The sequence below is a fragment of the Manis javanica genome, chromosome 2, assembly GCF_040802235.1.
Source record: "Manis javanica isolate MJ-LG chromosome 2, MJ_LKY, whole genome shotgun sequence".
In the NCBI taxonomy this organism is placed as follows: Eukaryota; Metazoa; Chordata; class Mammalia; order Pholidota; family Manidae; genus Manis; species Manis javanica.
In genome coordinates this window covers 99,690,189-99,706,540 of record NC_133157.1, presented here as the reverse complement: position 1 = coordinate 99,706,540, position 16,352 = coordinate 99,690,189, and the positions used below count along the sequence as shown (strand labels likewise).

Here is a 16,352-nt window from a genome sequence, read left to right as displayed (position 1 = left end):
CCTCAGAAAGAGGTTAAGTTGAGAAGCTTCCACAGATTAATTTAGGGTTTTAAATATTTCCATTCACCCATTCTCTGACTCATCCCCTCAACTGTATATTAGTTCTTTATTTCTATATGCATCCATACAGGCCTCCTAAGTGCCATAGGCACTATAAATAAGGTGTGTGGATTTAAGAAACTTTACAGTATTTCTTTGAACCAAAGTCAGGAAAGTTACTGTCTATGGATAGTTGAAGAGAGCAAAAGAAAGAAATAAAAGCAGAAATGGAAATGTATTTGAATTTCCTATTGTTCTAGTACAGCTACAAAAATCTGACCTTCAAGGCTGAAGCCCTCATGCTTTACGATGGACTTTGTCTCAGTCCACAGTGGTAGAACAGTGAGTGAGCAGTTACCTAACGGGACTGTTTCCCATGGCCTGGAGGTTGGTGACTTCTGTTCTTCCACAACCTTACCAGAGACAGGTTTCCTCTGAGGACACCCTTCTTCTGGGGCACCCAACCTTCCATTCAATATCCACCATAAATATTTACATTCCATGGGGGAAAATTATGTGGATGCCATACTAGATAATCCGCACTTGCCTGTTTTAATTTTTGCTTCAGTTTACATCATAAATCTTTATCTGACCAGCTAATATTCACCACCTGGGAAGCAGATGCCCCATTGTAAGAGGTCATTATGGTCTGAGGGAATCTGCATTTTTTTCTGAACCTACATTCTCTGTGGTCTCCAGGGCTAGACCCTAAATACACAAAAACTCCTGGTGAGATAGAGGTTACTGAGGTGGGTCTGGTGTGTGCAGAGGAGAGTGGATGGGGAAGGAGGTAGAGCATGGGTGGTGCTCAGGTTCCTATAACAAATTACTTAAATTTGTGATAACTTAAAACAACATAAATTGATTGTCTCATAGTTCTAGAGGTCAGAAGTCCAAAATCAAGGTGTCACAAGTGGTGGCACAAGGTGTCTGGAGGTTCTGAGGAAGTATCTGCCCTATACTTGTCTCCTAGCTCCTGGTGGCTCCTGGTGCTTCCTGGCAATCTCTGGCATCCTTTCGCTTGTAGCCACATCCCACCAGTCTGTGTCTATGGTCACATGGCCTTCCTCCCTCTGAATGAGTGTCTCTTTGTCTCCCCTTCTTACAAGGCCACCATCATGTTGGGTTAGGGGTCCACCCTGCTCTCCAGTGTGACCTCATCTCAGCTAATTACATCTGCAAAGGCCCTATTTCCAAATGAGGTCACATTCACAGGTATCAAAAATAAGACTTGAGTCTTTCTGGAGGACAGGATTCATCCCACAATAGGTGGTAAGGCAGATTGTGAAGGATCCTGTATACTAATATTAGGTAATTTTAATATCATTCAGTAAGTAACACAAGAGACATGGGGAAAGACACAGAAGGATAGCAAGAGAGGAGAAGCCTAGAAACTTAGAAGGAAGCCACCATGGCTGAGCGGACAGAGGAGGGGTCCTAGAGCAGACTCCTACCATGGGGAGGAGAGGAGAGGCTGTTACAGCTACAGCTCTGTGACTGTTTGCCTGCTCTGCAGCCAGGACGTTCCACACAGTGGCAGGGTGGGTGGTTCGAGCCTAACAACCTGCTCATCTCACCTCCAAAGTGTGATGTTTGGACATGTCACAAGATCACTGAGGCATGGTGAACCTATAGTTGGCTACATGCTCATAAGGCATAATGCAGTATCTTATAAGACAGAGACAAAATATTGGTGAAATTTCCAACTAAGAGGAGGAGGAATTTGACTTTCAGTAACTCTAGGGGTGCCTTACAGTTCAGGTGACCCTGACTTGGAAAGAGGGGCATGTGTATCTCTCAAGGTTGGCCTGGGATGGAGGAGGATGCAGGGCTGTGGGGCTGAGCCCATCTGGGAATCCTCCAACTGGACCTTGGAGAGCAGCTGCAATGGCCAGTCCCAGACTGGGGATGTGGCCTTGCTGTCACAGCAAGAAGAGTACATAGCATCCAGCCAGGCCCTGGGAGAGCAGAATTTCCACTGCTACTGGGAGTCTGCTCTGGCCACGCCTCGGTCCACTCTGCCATGGTGGCCTCCTTCTAAGTTTCTAGGCTTCTCCTCTCTTGCTGTCTTTTTGTCTTGGCTGGCAGTACCTCAAGCTGGTCTAGAAGGCCTGGACAAGGCAATGCTTTATTCCCAAGAGCTCCTGTCTCCTGTTATGTTTTGTGCTATTTAGCATATGCTTTTCATCAATTTGCATGGATGGAAACCATCTAAGAAAGACAATTTTGAAGTGTTAGGAAATTACCCAAGGTGAGAAAGGTTCTAGAACTTGTCAGTGATGGCTATCCGTTTAACATCATGCTAGCATTCAATTGTCTGGGGCAGGGGTGAGACTAATATTGTTTGATATGAGGAATACAAATGGTGAAATGAAAAACTGGGCACCTTACCTTCTCTATGAATAGTTTCCCATGGATTCATCTTGCTCCCCCTGCCCTCTTGCCACCAGCTAGCAATGGAATCTTCTATTTGTCTCTCCTCACATTGCTCCTCACTTTTTCTCTACTTGTGTAAAATTTGACTCAGGTTATAGAATTATTCAGGCTGCTGACTTAGAAGTAAGATAGCTGTTTTCATGTATTTAAAATACTTGGATCGACAGTTAACATAATTTATGGTGAACATGCTCCCCACTGAGGATAGATAAATATATTTGGCTTGAGTTGCTAAATTTCTAAATTTGCACATATGCATTGATATGCAATGAACTGCAGAGAACTAATTGTCCACAGAATAGTTTGACAGCTCATGTTCAGTATGGAAACTCTTTCCTAGGGTCAATCACTTTAAAAAATAAAAGGAAATATTAATTTTTTCTCTCTCAGCCAACAGGGACCACTCCTGTGTTCTATTGATAAGATGTGGACAGATCCTGTCCATGAGCACTCACACCGAGACTGAGCAGGAGTCACGCACACGATCACCTGTGAGCACAACCATCAGCCAGCTCAGTGAGCTTCAGAAGCTGAGAACCTTCTCCCAGCAGGGGAGGAAGGGAAGCTAGCAGAATGTAAAACAGGTCTGTCAGAGGGCTGGCAATAGGCAGGAAATGCTGGCCATGCTCTCTGAATTTTCAGAAGGCCCAACAGGAGGGCCCAATGGAAAAAAATAAACAGGAGCTTGAACTAAATTGGAAAAAATTTCTGCTTGACAAAAGGAAGGTCTGTGACACAAGGATACAACAGACACTGAAATGGTGCACTGCGGAAGACCCATCACCGTTTGACAGTGTCTATGACAGCAGATGTTGAGCACTTGCTGTATGCTTTGCTCTGAAGAGCTTTTCTTTTACCTTTTTAAAATACATGGGTAAGAAATAAATAAAAGCTATAATGAACTAATAAATCAATATCAGAAGTTAAAAGCAATAAATAAAATATATAAGTAATAAGTATCAGTTATCCAAATTTTAAACATTACAAATAAAGTTCCCCTAGTCGCCCCCATTATACCTGATTTACATTTCGAAAAGTACACAACACACTAGTCGACTTGCTCTGTTTTTCTCCAGACTTTTTCCAACACAGACATACACACACCAGTACCTATATCTGGTGGGCAGATTCTCTTCACATGTGATCCATACTATCCTACATACATGTTTACACTTACCACTTCTCATTCCAAAAATATAATTCTTGCTTACCAATTACAAAACATTCCATAATATGGGTCCAAATAGTTTATTCACCTCTTCCCTTATTGTAGACACATAGGATATTTATAATTTTTGCTGTTATAGGCATTGCTGAAAGTACCAGCTTATAGCTTCAATGGGCCAGAGAACCCATTTCCTCCCACATTTGCCAACATTTGATATCATCATGGGGCTCTTTAAGAACAAACTAGACAGCTTCATCTGTCCTGGATGATTTGGTCATTCATTTACTAAAAGAACAGAAAACAAGATGATTCCAGTTCCAAGGCAGCTTCTTGATTCAATGACAAAGGTTTAAGAGGATTGTATGTGATGTTTTATAGAATGATGATCTGGGACAGGCATATTTTTAGAAACTGTGTTCTTGCTTTAATTTTAATAAACATAGTAGAGGGAACAAAACTGGCTAAAGAGATCAGTGACTTGCTTCAAGATTAGTTAGTGAAGCCACCTCCTCCCAGGTCTTTTATCCTAGTACAAATCTGAGTGCCATGGGAAATATTTGTTATTTTAAGGCCCTTTCCCATGGATTCCCTGTCACGTTGTGGGCTCTGCCAAATGCTGGACTCTGGGAATAGGGGGAGATAAAGGAGACTGCCTTCACATGCACAGCCAGAGGCCATTATCTTCCAACACTAACCAGAGAGAGACACGGTGGAGTCCATCTTGCTGAGGCAAAACACTGCAATTTGGGCCATGAGGATGCTTCCACGCAAGTTCCAAGTGCAATAGCAAATATTAAGTGCCTGAATGTTTCTTACTATTACATTGCCAACTGCTTCACCCCCAGACCCATCCTTTCCCTGGTCTGTATGTCCAATATACCAGGATTCCACACTGGCCTCCATTCCGAGCTGATGTTTCAGGGCAGCCTGGGAAACCAGCCAGTGCTGGAGCAGGGCTCCCTCCAGCCCTGAAAATAATGTATAATTGAAACAAGGCTAGGTTTATTTGTGACTCAGAGGAAAACAGATGTATTGGCCAATGACCCTAGGTTCTATCTCCTTTACACTTCAGTGTCAAGTAAGATACCAGTTTTTTAGCTTTGAAAATCAAAAGAAAACCAACTGTCCTTTGTTGTAAGGATAAATAACAGGCACCAACTTTATAAATGAGCATACTACCTAAATTGGTATTTAGGTACTGATTCAATTAACTGCACAGGTGGTAAAATCTGTATGTGCTGTAGACAGAGTGATTTATCTATAAATGTACACGTTTTGCCAAAAATAGAATATAGCATCTTCCACAGACACACTTCCCACATTAGTTCTTATTTTTCTAAAGATTAATTGCTTCATCTAGTAGACATTCATTATCCTTCTCCCCCCATCCAGAGAAGGATATCTGCGGGGTGAACAAGGGGTTCCCTTGGCTCTTCAGAGGCAGCTGGTGAACTGAATGAGAGACACAGCCGTCTGCATAAAGGTGACATACCCAGCTAGCATCTCAATGGCTACCACTGTGTTCTCTGCCCACTGGAGGCTCATTGTGGATGGATGGGCCTTTCTCCAGGGTCTGTAATGAACTCAAGGCAGGTGGAAGTAAAATAAGCCCTGGATGGAGCCAATCACTGCCAAACTCACAGAAGCTTGTACGTGCCAACTGGGATGATACCCATCATAAATTGGAATTGCCCATTATGATGGTCCACTCTCGCCAAAGGAAACTGGCTGCATATCAACAACTCCTGGTATGGATGCCTTTGAAAAACTGACGTAGGATTCAAACTTGAATTTCAAAGATGCTCATAATCTTCAACCTAGTAATTCTTGTAGGAGACATTATCTCAAGAAAAAAGGATCTATGAATCTACACAGAAACATAAAGATAAATAAATATAATAAGATTGTTCATTAAGGGTTATTTTACTAACTAAAAATTGGAAACTCCAAGTGGCATACAATGGAGTATTGGTAACATTAATTTTTGGGTAGCCATAGGATAGGAATCTCTTTGGTCTTTAAAAACCACATTTCTGATATATAGTCAATGCATGGTAAATGCTCAAGATAAAAAATGTTAAGTGGAAAAAAGTGGGAGTATAATTGTATATTTAATGTGATGCCAATGTAGTTCCTTTTACACTTGGACCTGTATTTCTCTGCCAGACCCCCAAAATATTTAATGGGGGTAAGATTGTGAATAATTCTATCAAGACACTCTTCTTCACACTCTTCTATATTTTCCAACTCTACAACAAACATATATTACAGGTAGAAAATAAATATATGTTTTAAAAGATTTCAGTTTTACAGATGAAAATTTGTTTTTTTAAAAATATTTCTTGTTTGAAGTATAGTTGGTATACAGTATTATATTGGTTTCAAGTATACAATATAGTGATACAACAGTTATATACATTATTAAATGCTCACCCCAACTAGTGTAGTTACTATCTGGCAACATAGAAAGGGTTTACAGAACTACTGACTATATTCTCTATGCTGTACTTTCATCCCCATGACTAATTTATATTATGACTGAGATTTTGTACTTCTTTATCCCCTTCACCTATTTCACCCACCCTACCCCAGCCCCACCCCTATGGTAACCACCAGTCACTTCTCAGTGTCTATGAGTCCATTGCTGTTATGTTTGTTTTGTTTTTAGATTCCACATGTAAGTGAAATCATATGGTATATGTCTTTTTCCACCTGGCTTATTTCACTGAGCATAATACCCTATAGGTCCATCCATGTGGTCACAAACATCAGTATTTCTTTCCTTGTCATAGCTGAATAATATTCCATTATGTATATGTACCTCATCTTCTTTATCCATTCATCTACTGATGGCCACTTTGGTTGCTTCTATCACTCAGCATCTCCTGAAGACATTTACTCCACTCTTAATTGTATTATATAAAAAAGTACAAACCTCAACTGTCTCAAACTAGGCTGAGCAGTTCATGATTCTATCTAAAGATATTTCTAAATCTATGGAATATCAAATTTCATTTTATTAAAGCCTTAATTCTACTTTTGAAACAATAAGCAGCTTCAAATGCCCTTCTATCTAGAAAGCTGGCACAATAAAACAATCTGCTTCCACTAAGTTCAGATACTAGGAGTAGCCATCTCAAGGATCCAGTTTTCAAAGGTTTTACTTATGTCTACTTATTTGTATTCCTCATAAAAATGCCCCTAAAGCCAGCAAGAGAAACATTGCTGAGGAGTTTATTTTTATGGTACACAAAATTTGGGGAAATTCATCTGCAGACTTTTGTAAATGTTCCTGTGGACCATCGATTATATTTGCAACTATCAGTTGCTGTTCCACTTAAGAAATTAGTGCATAGTTTAAAAATACTTCTTTCATGTACATTAATTAATTGATATGTAAATTATAGGACAATGCAGGCAGCAAATGGTGAAAAAGAAAAAAAGCTTATAGTTTCTGAAGGGAACAGCAAAGTTTCCAAATATATTACCCAAATGTTCTCTAGTTTATTTTTTTCTTCTTCTTGATTTTACCCCTCAAATATCAGTGTTAGGTTCAATAGTGGGCCCAGGAGAAAGCAGCCCCCTGGTGGGAATAAAGCTGTCCTCAACTGGGACAGGACTAAACCTTTTCCCTCAGAGTCCGTGGCTCCATGCCTCTCTCATCAGTACTTCTGTGCCTGCTGAATTCAGGCTTCTGGAGCCTTTACCACTTCTTTCCCCCAAGCCCTATCAAAACTCTGCTTTCGGAAAAAAACGAAAGTAAATAAACAAAACCCTGAGACAAATTCACTCTAAGTACAATGGAGAGGGACAGTTAAGTTCAAGAATCAGCCAATGAGTAGGGAACCATTTTGAGAGGCACAGGGGACAGAATGGCAGGAAGGGACTAGGCAAGAAGGGTGGGAACAGCTGCCCCAAAACTACACTGCCCAGAGTGGGGCAACCCCATGGGACCCCAGAGCGTGAGCCTCAGCAGCAGCTCAGTGAGAGGGGACAGATTCACATTTCCGTGCCAGAGAGCCCTGGTTTGAATCTCTTAGGACCTTGGACAAACTAAACTATATGAGTCTCCATTCCCTCATCTGTAAAATAGGCAGATTAAGTAGGATTCTGTACCAAAGGCCCTAACCCAGGAACTGACACACAAATAGGTACTCAAAATGGCTAGTGTCATGATGATGCTAAATATGATTATGTGCATATTTGTAATTAAAAGGGAAAAAAAGAGGAATTTTCTCTCTTCAACTTTCCGATAGGGAATTCCAAACCCCAGCCACTACTTTGTAAGTTATGAGAAAAATAAATATTTTTGTGATTGCAAATAATCCTTTTTTGCTACAAGAAAACTATATCTATTAATAAAATGAAAAGCATGTATATCTATTACTTTCTAAGGGAAAGGCCTAAACGAAACAAGAATGAAAATGAAAACAATAGCATCATGCCCAAGGAGAGTGCTGTGAATTTTTTCCTCTCTGCCCAGCAGTTGCCATTGCTAATGAACCATAGGTTTTGGAGCCACTATCTAATTTCTGTTACCATAGGGGCAGTTTTTGAATCCCACAGGATGTGCCCTTCTTCTCCTCTGAACACCCACAACTTTGTTTTTGTGCACAATTTATGATGATAATCACATTCTGCCTCTGCTTAGGGTCTGCTCCCAACCTCTAACCTGGCCATCTTTCTGCCACATCCCACCAGCCAGATTGTCTTAGTCTGAAACAGGCTTTGGTTCCCTGAGAATCTTCAGCACCTAGAAAGGGCTTCGGGGCTCAAGGTAAGTAGATGAGAAGGCCACTGGGGCGGGAGGTAGTAGGGTGCGTGAAGGACCTGATGTGAAGAAAGAAAATGAAGAGTGGATATTTGGCATCTAATATTTTTCCATTTATAGACTTGAAAAGAAGCTTTCTGGATGTTGAGTCTAAAAAGATGACAGAGTTTCTGACTCCTCTGAGTTTTATTTACACACCTGATGACAGCAGGACCTTCTCATCATTTCATTTAACTCACTTCTTACTCAGACCCTTTGGAAGCCAAGGAGTGAAGCGCATGGCAAATACAGAAGCCGCCATCTCTGGCTTGTCTTTTATACCAGCTGGGAACCCTTCAGCTCAAACTGCTTTGCAGAGCCCAGGACGGCTGAGCTCATGTCCAACAAGCAGTTTACTTGGGGGTTAATACAGCATTTATAGTGACTCAAGACATTTACAATGGGCTGGAGGCTATAGTATAAAGCACCTTGTCATTTTGATTGCTTCTCTTTAAAGAAATATTTGCACAACAATTTTTATTTGATAAATAGATATATTTTCTTGTATCAAGAAGGGATTGTTTACAGACACTAACATATTTATTTTTCCCATAACCTTCAAAGGATTGGCCTCAGGTTTGGAATTCACTTTCCCTATCAGGAAAGGAGGATAGAGACGATCCCTCAGACGTGACCCATGAAGATAAACAGGCTAGTTTGGGAGCTTGCTTGCAACATGCCAACCGTGCTAACATCTTTGCCTTGCCAGAGCAGAGAGGACACATTTTGACCTTCTGTACATTGCCCTCTTTCATTACCACACCTCTCTTTTAAAGGAGTCTAGGATGCCCATATATTAAGTCAGGAAAGAATCTAAAAAGACTACTGACAAATGTCCCAAATTGATGAAAAAAGATATGGCAAATAAAAAGGAAGAAAAAACTCATGTTTGTTACTGTTACATTAGACTTTAAAGTGTGCTATTGATATCAGAGGGCTTTAGTGCAATTGCCTCCTTCAGTTTGGCAGAGAAAGCATTAATTCGACTTAAAATTTATACAGATTGTTGAACAACTGAGCAGCACTAGGCCTAAAAGTTGGTGAACCAAAAGGGAAAAGGAGAGAGAGAGGAGAGAATGGAGAGAGAAGAAAAGGGGTAATTTCCTCTTTGCAGGCCACTCAGAGCAAACCCTGCAGTCATGGTTATTTTGAGTTCAGTCTCTGGATTCTTGCCTACCTAACTGGCAAGAGTTTAAAACAGCTTGCCAGACCCAACGATAGAATTTACTCTAGTATCAAGCAGCTTTTTTAATAGATGTGAACTCAGAGCAGATATGAGTGTTGCACGACTTGAGGGCTTATGGTGCCACTTGGCTGTTATTTCATGAGCTGCCAGGTCTCCCCTGTCATCATTGGCCTCTGCCGAGCAGAGTCCAGATGCAGAATGGTGTCCAGGGGAGATGACGGTTCTGCTTTAACGGGCCTTCAAAAGTGTGACTTCACAGTATTCAATCCGTGTGCCTTGCAGGTGAAACAGCTCCCCTCCTGCCTCCTCCGCAGCGTACGCAGACACCATGTTCTGCTTGCTCTCGCTGTTGGCCCAACAGTAGACTGAGGTAGAACCAGCACCCCAGGCACATACTGACAAGCAGATCAAGTGAGCTAGAGAAATACAAGTCTATCAGAGAAAAACATTCTTTGGAACATGAAGCTTGGGCGTGACTGGCTATCTTACATAGTGGCAATTGTCAGTTGCATAGACCTTCAATAGCAAAGCCTTGAACCAGCCATCCTGGACCTGTTTGTCTTACAACTGTATTATTCAAACATTCCCAAATTACACAGGTAATTACTCACCAAATTTTTTTAGTACCTATGCACTCAGGTGAAAACACTGTAAAAATACTGTGGGAGCACAGAAATGGATGAGATTTGGTCCCTGCCATGAAGGACCATGTCCTTACCAAGCTTACTGTTTATTCTCTAGCAGGAATTCCTAAATTGCCTCACCCTCAAGTCAAAAACCACCTGTATTACTTTCTCAGGCAATTTGAGACTCTTACCATCATCTTAGCCAGCATGAGTATTGAGCCATTACCAGCCTTCTTTATCCACCCACCACCCCCTTGATATGTTTCCCTTCCAGATCTCCAGTCCATCATTTCCAGCCCACACACTCATTGCTTCAACAGCAATGGTCTAATGTGTCTCCAGAAGTCAGAATCCAGCAATCATCCTGCAGAGTCCTACAGGATTCCTTTTGCAAAAATTCAAACTCCATCGTATCATCATCCTGAAAAACTCACCAAAGCTCCCTGCCACCTACAAGATCAAGTCAAGATTCCAGCATGGGCATCAGAACAGGACTCCATCATGGCACTGATGTAAAATTAAGAGATGCAGCATAACTAAAACAATTTAGTCAACAGAGTTCCCAGCCAGGTCTGAATGTGTTAAGTGAAAATCACAGTTGAGCTGGCCTCACCTGTGGTATTTGGAGCTACATTAATTTTTGTGAATGACAGTCCACCTTTGTGCATATAAATTGGGTAATTACACTAGTAAATAGGAATTTTTGCATTTAGAATCAGCACCTGTAAATATCAGGAGGACAGGGAAAGCAGGCCGATGGGAACTTTGGCCCATAACAGTTGAAAGCAGCATTTGGAGCCACCATGGAGACTGAGAGGAATGAAGGGACCTCATGGGAGAAGAGTAGGAATTAAAAAAAGTGCCTAACATTTTGTTTGTACATTATTTTCTATTTAAAGATAGTAAGGCAGTGCAGAAAAGTTGAAACATGAAAATTATATACTTGGTTGTCTCATCTCAACTTCCAGCCGAGTAACAATTGTGGCGAAATTACTATACTTGTGTTGGACCTAATTTGTTAGAACTTGCTGGCCCGAAAACTCACAGCTACCCTGAGACCTGAGAAGAACATGTCACAGACCAAAACATGCTCTCTGTCTTTCCAGAAAGAGCATGAATGGTAAACATACCTTTTTGGGGGCCAATTTTGCCAATGAGGATAATTGGTAAAATACTGCTTACTGATAAATAGAAATATCTTTGTGTTGGTCTGGAGTAAATCATTTAACCTCCCAAAGCCTCCTTTCTGCCATGTGGAAATTGACTATGTAGGAAATGAAACTAATGGTTGTAGGAATATCTACAAGGCAGCAGGCAATTTACATATACTATGTCATGTCATCTTAACAACACTGTGAGTTAGATATTTTTGTCCTGTTTTGCAGATTTAGAAAACTAGAAGGGGTTAAATAACTTATCCAAACTCCTTCAGTGGCAAGTGCCATAGCTAGGACTCAAAGCCAGTTGATCTAGGTGAGTGACTCTTAACCAGAGATGAAGGAGCCAGAAGGACACCTGTGTCCTCATCAAAATCTTCCCCTGAGCTGGATGCCTGTGGAGCGAGGATGGAGGGCAGAACGGCACAGCCACCATTGGTGCTGGGAATATAGCACATTCCTCAGTGATTCTGCTAAGCAAAGCAAGACTGAGAGCCCTTCAGAACTCTGAGACCATGTGTCTCCCCACCACCTTTAAGGTTTTGTCCTCCAATACAACATCTAAAGATTTTTAACCAATAGTCATGAAGCTTAGTCAATCAGCACCTTCGGACTTGGTATATGCAGCATGTGATATATAACATCACTGTTAAAGCCAACATAATATTTGAACCACTCTTGACAATGTCCTAGGACCTGAGGGGCAGTAGAAACAGCCTCCTTGGACAAGTTTCCCCTCCTGATTCTGACACTGTGCCCCTCCATGTGATTCTCTTTTTGGATTAAGACTTCACCGATGTTTACTAAAATGTAAATTAAATCTGGGAGCTTAACAAACTCAATTATTAACATCCTTCGCAACCCTGCACTTGTGCTTCTGCACATGCACATGCACACACACACACACACACACACACACACACACACACACACACACGTACATGAAATCCATGGCAACTAGAATTAGTTTATCAGATTATTCCTAGCAGATTCCCAAGGGGGCAGGCAAGAAGGCACTTTGGTTTGGATGGAAGATGAGATCAGGGCAAATGCAGAGCCCTAGGCAGCTCTAGGGGGCCAGCATGGAGCGGGCTGGGGAGTAGCAAGAATGGGGGAGGGAGCTGGAGCCAGGAGGCAAACCCTCCCAGTCCCCAGCCTTTCCCAGAGCTGCCTCTAAGGAAGCTATGACTGAATGGGTCTGGCTTTCCAGAGTTGGGCTTTATAGCTCTTCACTGTACGGTCAGTTCTTCTACATGAAAGCAAGCAAAGCGTCTTCACAGCACCTAAGTGAGGCTTTGACAAGGGGGTGCAGACATACTCTTGGTAGCTTGTGACCCAACTGATCAAGAAAGTTTACTCAGATGCTCCCCCAGCTCTTAGAAGCTACCTTCCACAGAGGGCTGAGTGTGTTTGTGCAAGAATACAAGCTCTGCCTGAGCCACAGTTTATCAATGAAATCCTCGAGGATGATGAAGAACAAAAGTTGGTCCTAATGGAAGAACTGACCAACTATTTATTGGACTAGTTTAATGCTACATATTAAAGAAACACGTGGCTATTTGTAGGCTTTGAAGTTATATTTTATTCCAGTAATCGCATTTGCATTCTGCACAACACACACTCCCAAGGAAAACAAAGGGAGCTGTAGGCCAAGAAGGTACTCCAGAACTTCAGAAAATTGCTGGAAGAGAGGCCACAGATTTAAATCAGTCATTAAGTAAGACACTGGGAACAGCTAAAATGATGACAGTGATCTCAGTGAACCCAGCCACATGCACTCTAATACTATGCATTTGGAAACTCTTTGTACTCTCCCAGCAACCATAGAAGGCAGGGATTAATATTACCTTTCTTTGGTGGATAAAGACACCCAGGTACAGGAAGACTAAGTCAGTTGCCCACAGTCACACATTGAGTCAGAGGTGAACACAGATTCACACCCAGGCAGCTGGTTCTATGTCCTCACCCTCCTGAGGTCCCAGTGACACATGGCAAATCTGGGCTAAGTCATCTTTTAGGGGTCGTTAAGCCCCACTATTCCACAGGAGAACATATGTTCCAGTGGGAGCAGGGACAAAGGTATAAAATTAGAAGATAATGCAAAAGGCCCATGTCAGTGTTATTACTTGCCAAATAATGGTGTTGAAAACTTCTGGAAGATCTAATTTTTCACTTTCCTTCCACTTGTTTGGCATTTTCCAGCAAAAGGTTCTTAAACAGTGGGCTTCTGGATGATGGAAGCCCTTTTTGTCATAAATAGCCCAGAAAACATCAAACAGGGACAAAAAAAATAAAGACCCTTATGAATAGTTTTAAGATTTATCTCTGGGAGCTAAAGTTTAATATATGCAGGATTTCTGTGATCTCTGGCAGATTTTCACAATAACCAACAAAAGATCTCCTTCTCCCGGAAATCAAAAGAGGACTGGAAATACCAGCTGTCTTGGGAGAGGACTGCTTTAATCTGAATCTCTTTTCCTATAAAAATAACTACTATCGCCTTAAAGTAGTTTGGCCCCTGAATGTCCATGACAGCTCTCTGATACATGCAGGTAATCACTTACTATAGGTCTCAGCACACATTATTCATATAGAGCTATAGACTGGGCATGAGCTGGAAAGACAAAAGGAGGCTATTTGAAGAGAGAGGACTAAAACAGTATCTGAAACCTAATTTAAAATAATAAAAATACTCTCTTCCTTTATCATCAGGCAGCATATTTTCTAAAGAGGTATTGGGATAATGATCTTGCCTTTGAATATATATAAAGTTTATGCTCAAAAGCAACCACAACATTCGGTCACTGTATTAGAACCTGAATCCAATTTTGAGAATAGCCATTACTGGCATAGTGGTCTTCCATAAACCATCAGCACTGCCCCAGGCTTCACTGGCCTAAAAGGCATCATTTGCTCCCTAGAGTGCTGGCACTTGGCCATATTTGCTCTCTCAAATTCACATTCACATGTCTGTCTGCTGATTGGGTTTTCCATTGTCTCCTCCTTGCCCCACATTGATGTGCCCTGTCCTATGGCAAGTGTTTTTAAACTGACTCTCAAATGATCCTTAAGGTAGCTCATGAAATAAGACCTAGGGACTCTGTATGAATTTCTGAACAGTTTTGGGAAAAGATGTGTGTGTACCCATGTTGCATACAAACATGTACTCGTGTGTGTGTGTGTGTGTGTATAAACTAATTTGAGCATCACCCAGCTTGTATTCCCCAGGACCCCAACAACTCAGGGTATGTTTCCTATCAAGGATTTAGTTTCCTCCAATAAGTGATCTCTCTGGCCCCTGAAAGATATTCTTTTCCCATTTAATGCCTGTTAGAAGCTCCCTGAGATTGGATTGAGCAGGTGGTCTCAGAATACAGGTTTCAAGGCACATTATTCATACAGAAAACAAGATCAGAGTTGGGAAATCCAGCTTTTGAAATACGTGAGAAGGAGTCAGGCTGTCATTCTTGTCTGACCTTGGGTGTTTCACTTAAGCTGTGTCTTTACCTCTTCCAGGTAATATAGGGAAATAGTTTCTTCCACCTTCCTTCCTCACTAGAGCATTTTGTGGGCAATTATCCAAGGCTTTTGGGATTTTTCTGTACACTTGCCTTGGAAATACAAGAATTATTAGTGTTATCATGATTCAACCCTCAGTAACGGTCCTATGTGAGATGGGCATTCTCTGACTGGCATGCAAGTAATAATGGGTTCAAATTTTTTCCAGGTGCACCAAGTCGCAACCTGTGGATAAACAGAAATCCAGAAGTTCCACACAAGCTGGCCACAGGCAAACCATGGGTTACACTCTATTTTTAGTTACTAGAGTTCTATTGAAATATGTCATCCAGTGCAAACCTCATACAAATTTTCTCACCCGTGGCTCAGGCTTGATCACATGCAATGGCAATACAGAGCAAGAAGGTCACATTGAGCCATGTTAAGTTATAAAAGAAAAAGCAGCGAGCCCGTGGTCCGGATCCAATGGCTGTACAAATCTGAAAGTCACTGTCTCCCTCTGGGCAGTAATTTATCCAACTATTTCCACAGTATTCTCACCAGGAGACCTCACCAGCTGCTCAAAGTTAACACTAAGAGGACTGAGCTCACCCATCTTTCTGCTAAGACCCCACTTTTCTCACACAGGTACACACTCTGTTTGAGGCATTATTGGGAATTTCACTTCTTTCAGCAAATTGTCTCAATTTGGTTGGTTCAGCCTTCCTGCCACAGCCAAGCTCCTGCCTATTGACTCTGATATGTCTTTCACAAAAACTCATTTTCATCCCTGTCACTAGAGTCCAAATGGCAGCATACTATTCTTCTGGCTGTGACAGATACAGTATTTCTTCAGCAGCCTCCTCAGGTCTTGTTCTCCCAAAAAAAGAGCTCCCAGCTCTGCAGCCTTTTCATAATGGTGCATGCAAAGTCCACCACCAGTCCCCTTCAATCCCCGAACAACTCACCCAGAATATTTTTCATCAGTCCTGAAATGTCATCTTTTCCTGAGTTCTGCTTCCCCTGTTTCCTGCCCGTCTGTGTGCCTCTAGGCCATGCTTAATGTTAGCACCCACAAGTCACAGTAAACCCTGCTCTCCAGATCAAAGTGTTCTGCACACTGGCAAAACTGGGGATGATTCTTCATGACACAGCAAATAACCTCAAAAATTTCTTGTGAGTCAGCTAAGGAGCACTTAGGCGTACAAAATCACAGGACGAGTTCGCACACTCAAACATAATGACTGGGAGCTGATTTAACATGAAAGTCATGTTCGTGCTTCAGGCAGCCACAGCGAGCCAGGCTGAAGGACAGACTTCTGCAGAGATGCCTTTTGGGAGAGTGCCACATTTTAGTATATTCCGAAACACCCACACTTGGGCAAATGTGGCCTTTGTCATATCAGTAAATTTGGTGTCCTTTTGATAAAGA

At 41.8% G+C, this 16,352-nt stretch overlaps 1 long non-coding RNA gene across 2 annotated transcripts in view; it reads right to left on the bottom strand.

Annotated features, from left to right (window-relative positions):
- The window catches only part of LOC108397020 (uncharacterized), a 79,131-nt gene extending 63,127 nt beyond the window's left edge, over positions 1–16,004 (bottom strand). For both annotated transcript variants that reach the window (XR_012127920.1, XR_012127919.1), the window contains exon 1: positions 15,889–16,004. This is a non-coding gene — a long non-coding RNA (uncharacterized lncRNA). The remainder of the gene's footprint in view (positions 1–15,888) is intronic.
- Between the last annotated feature and the right edge of the window lie 348 nt (positions 16,005–16,352).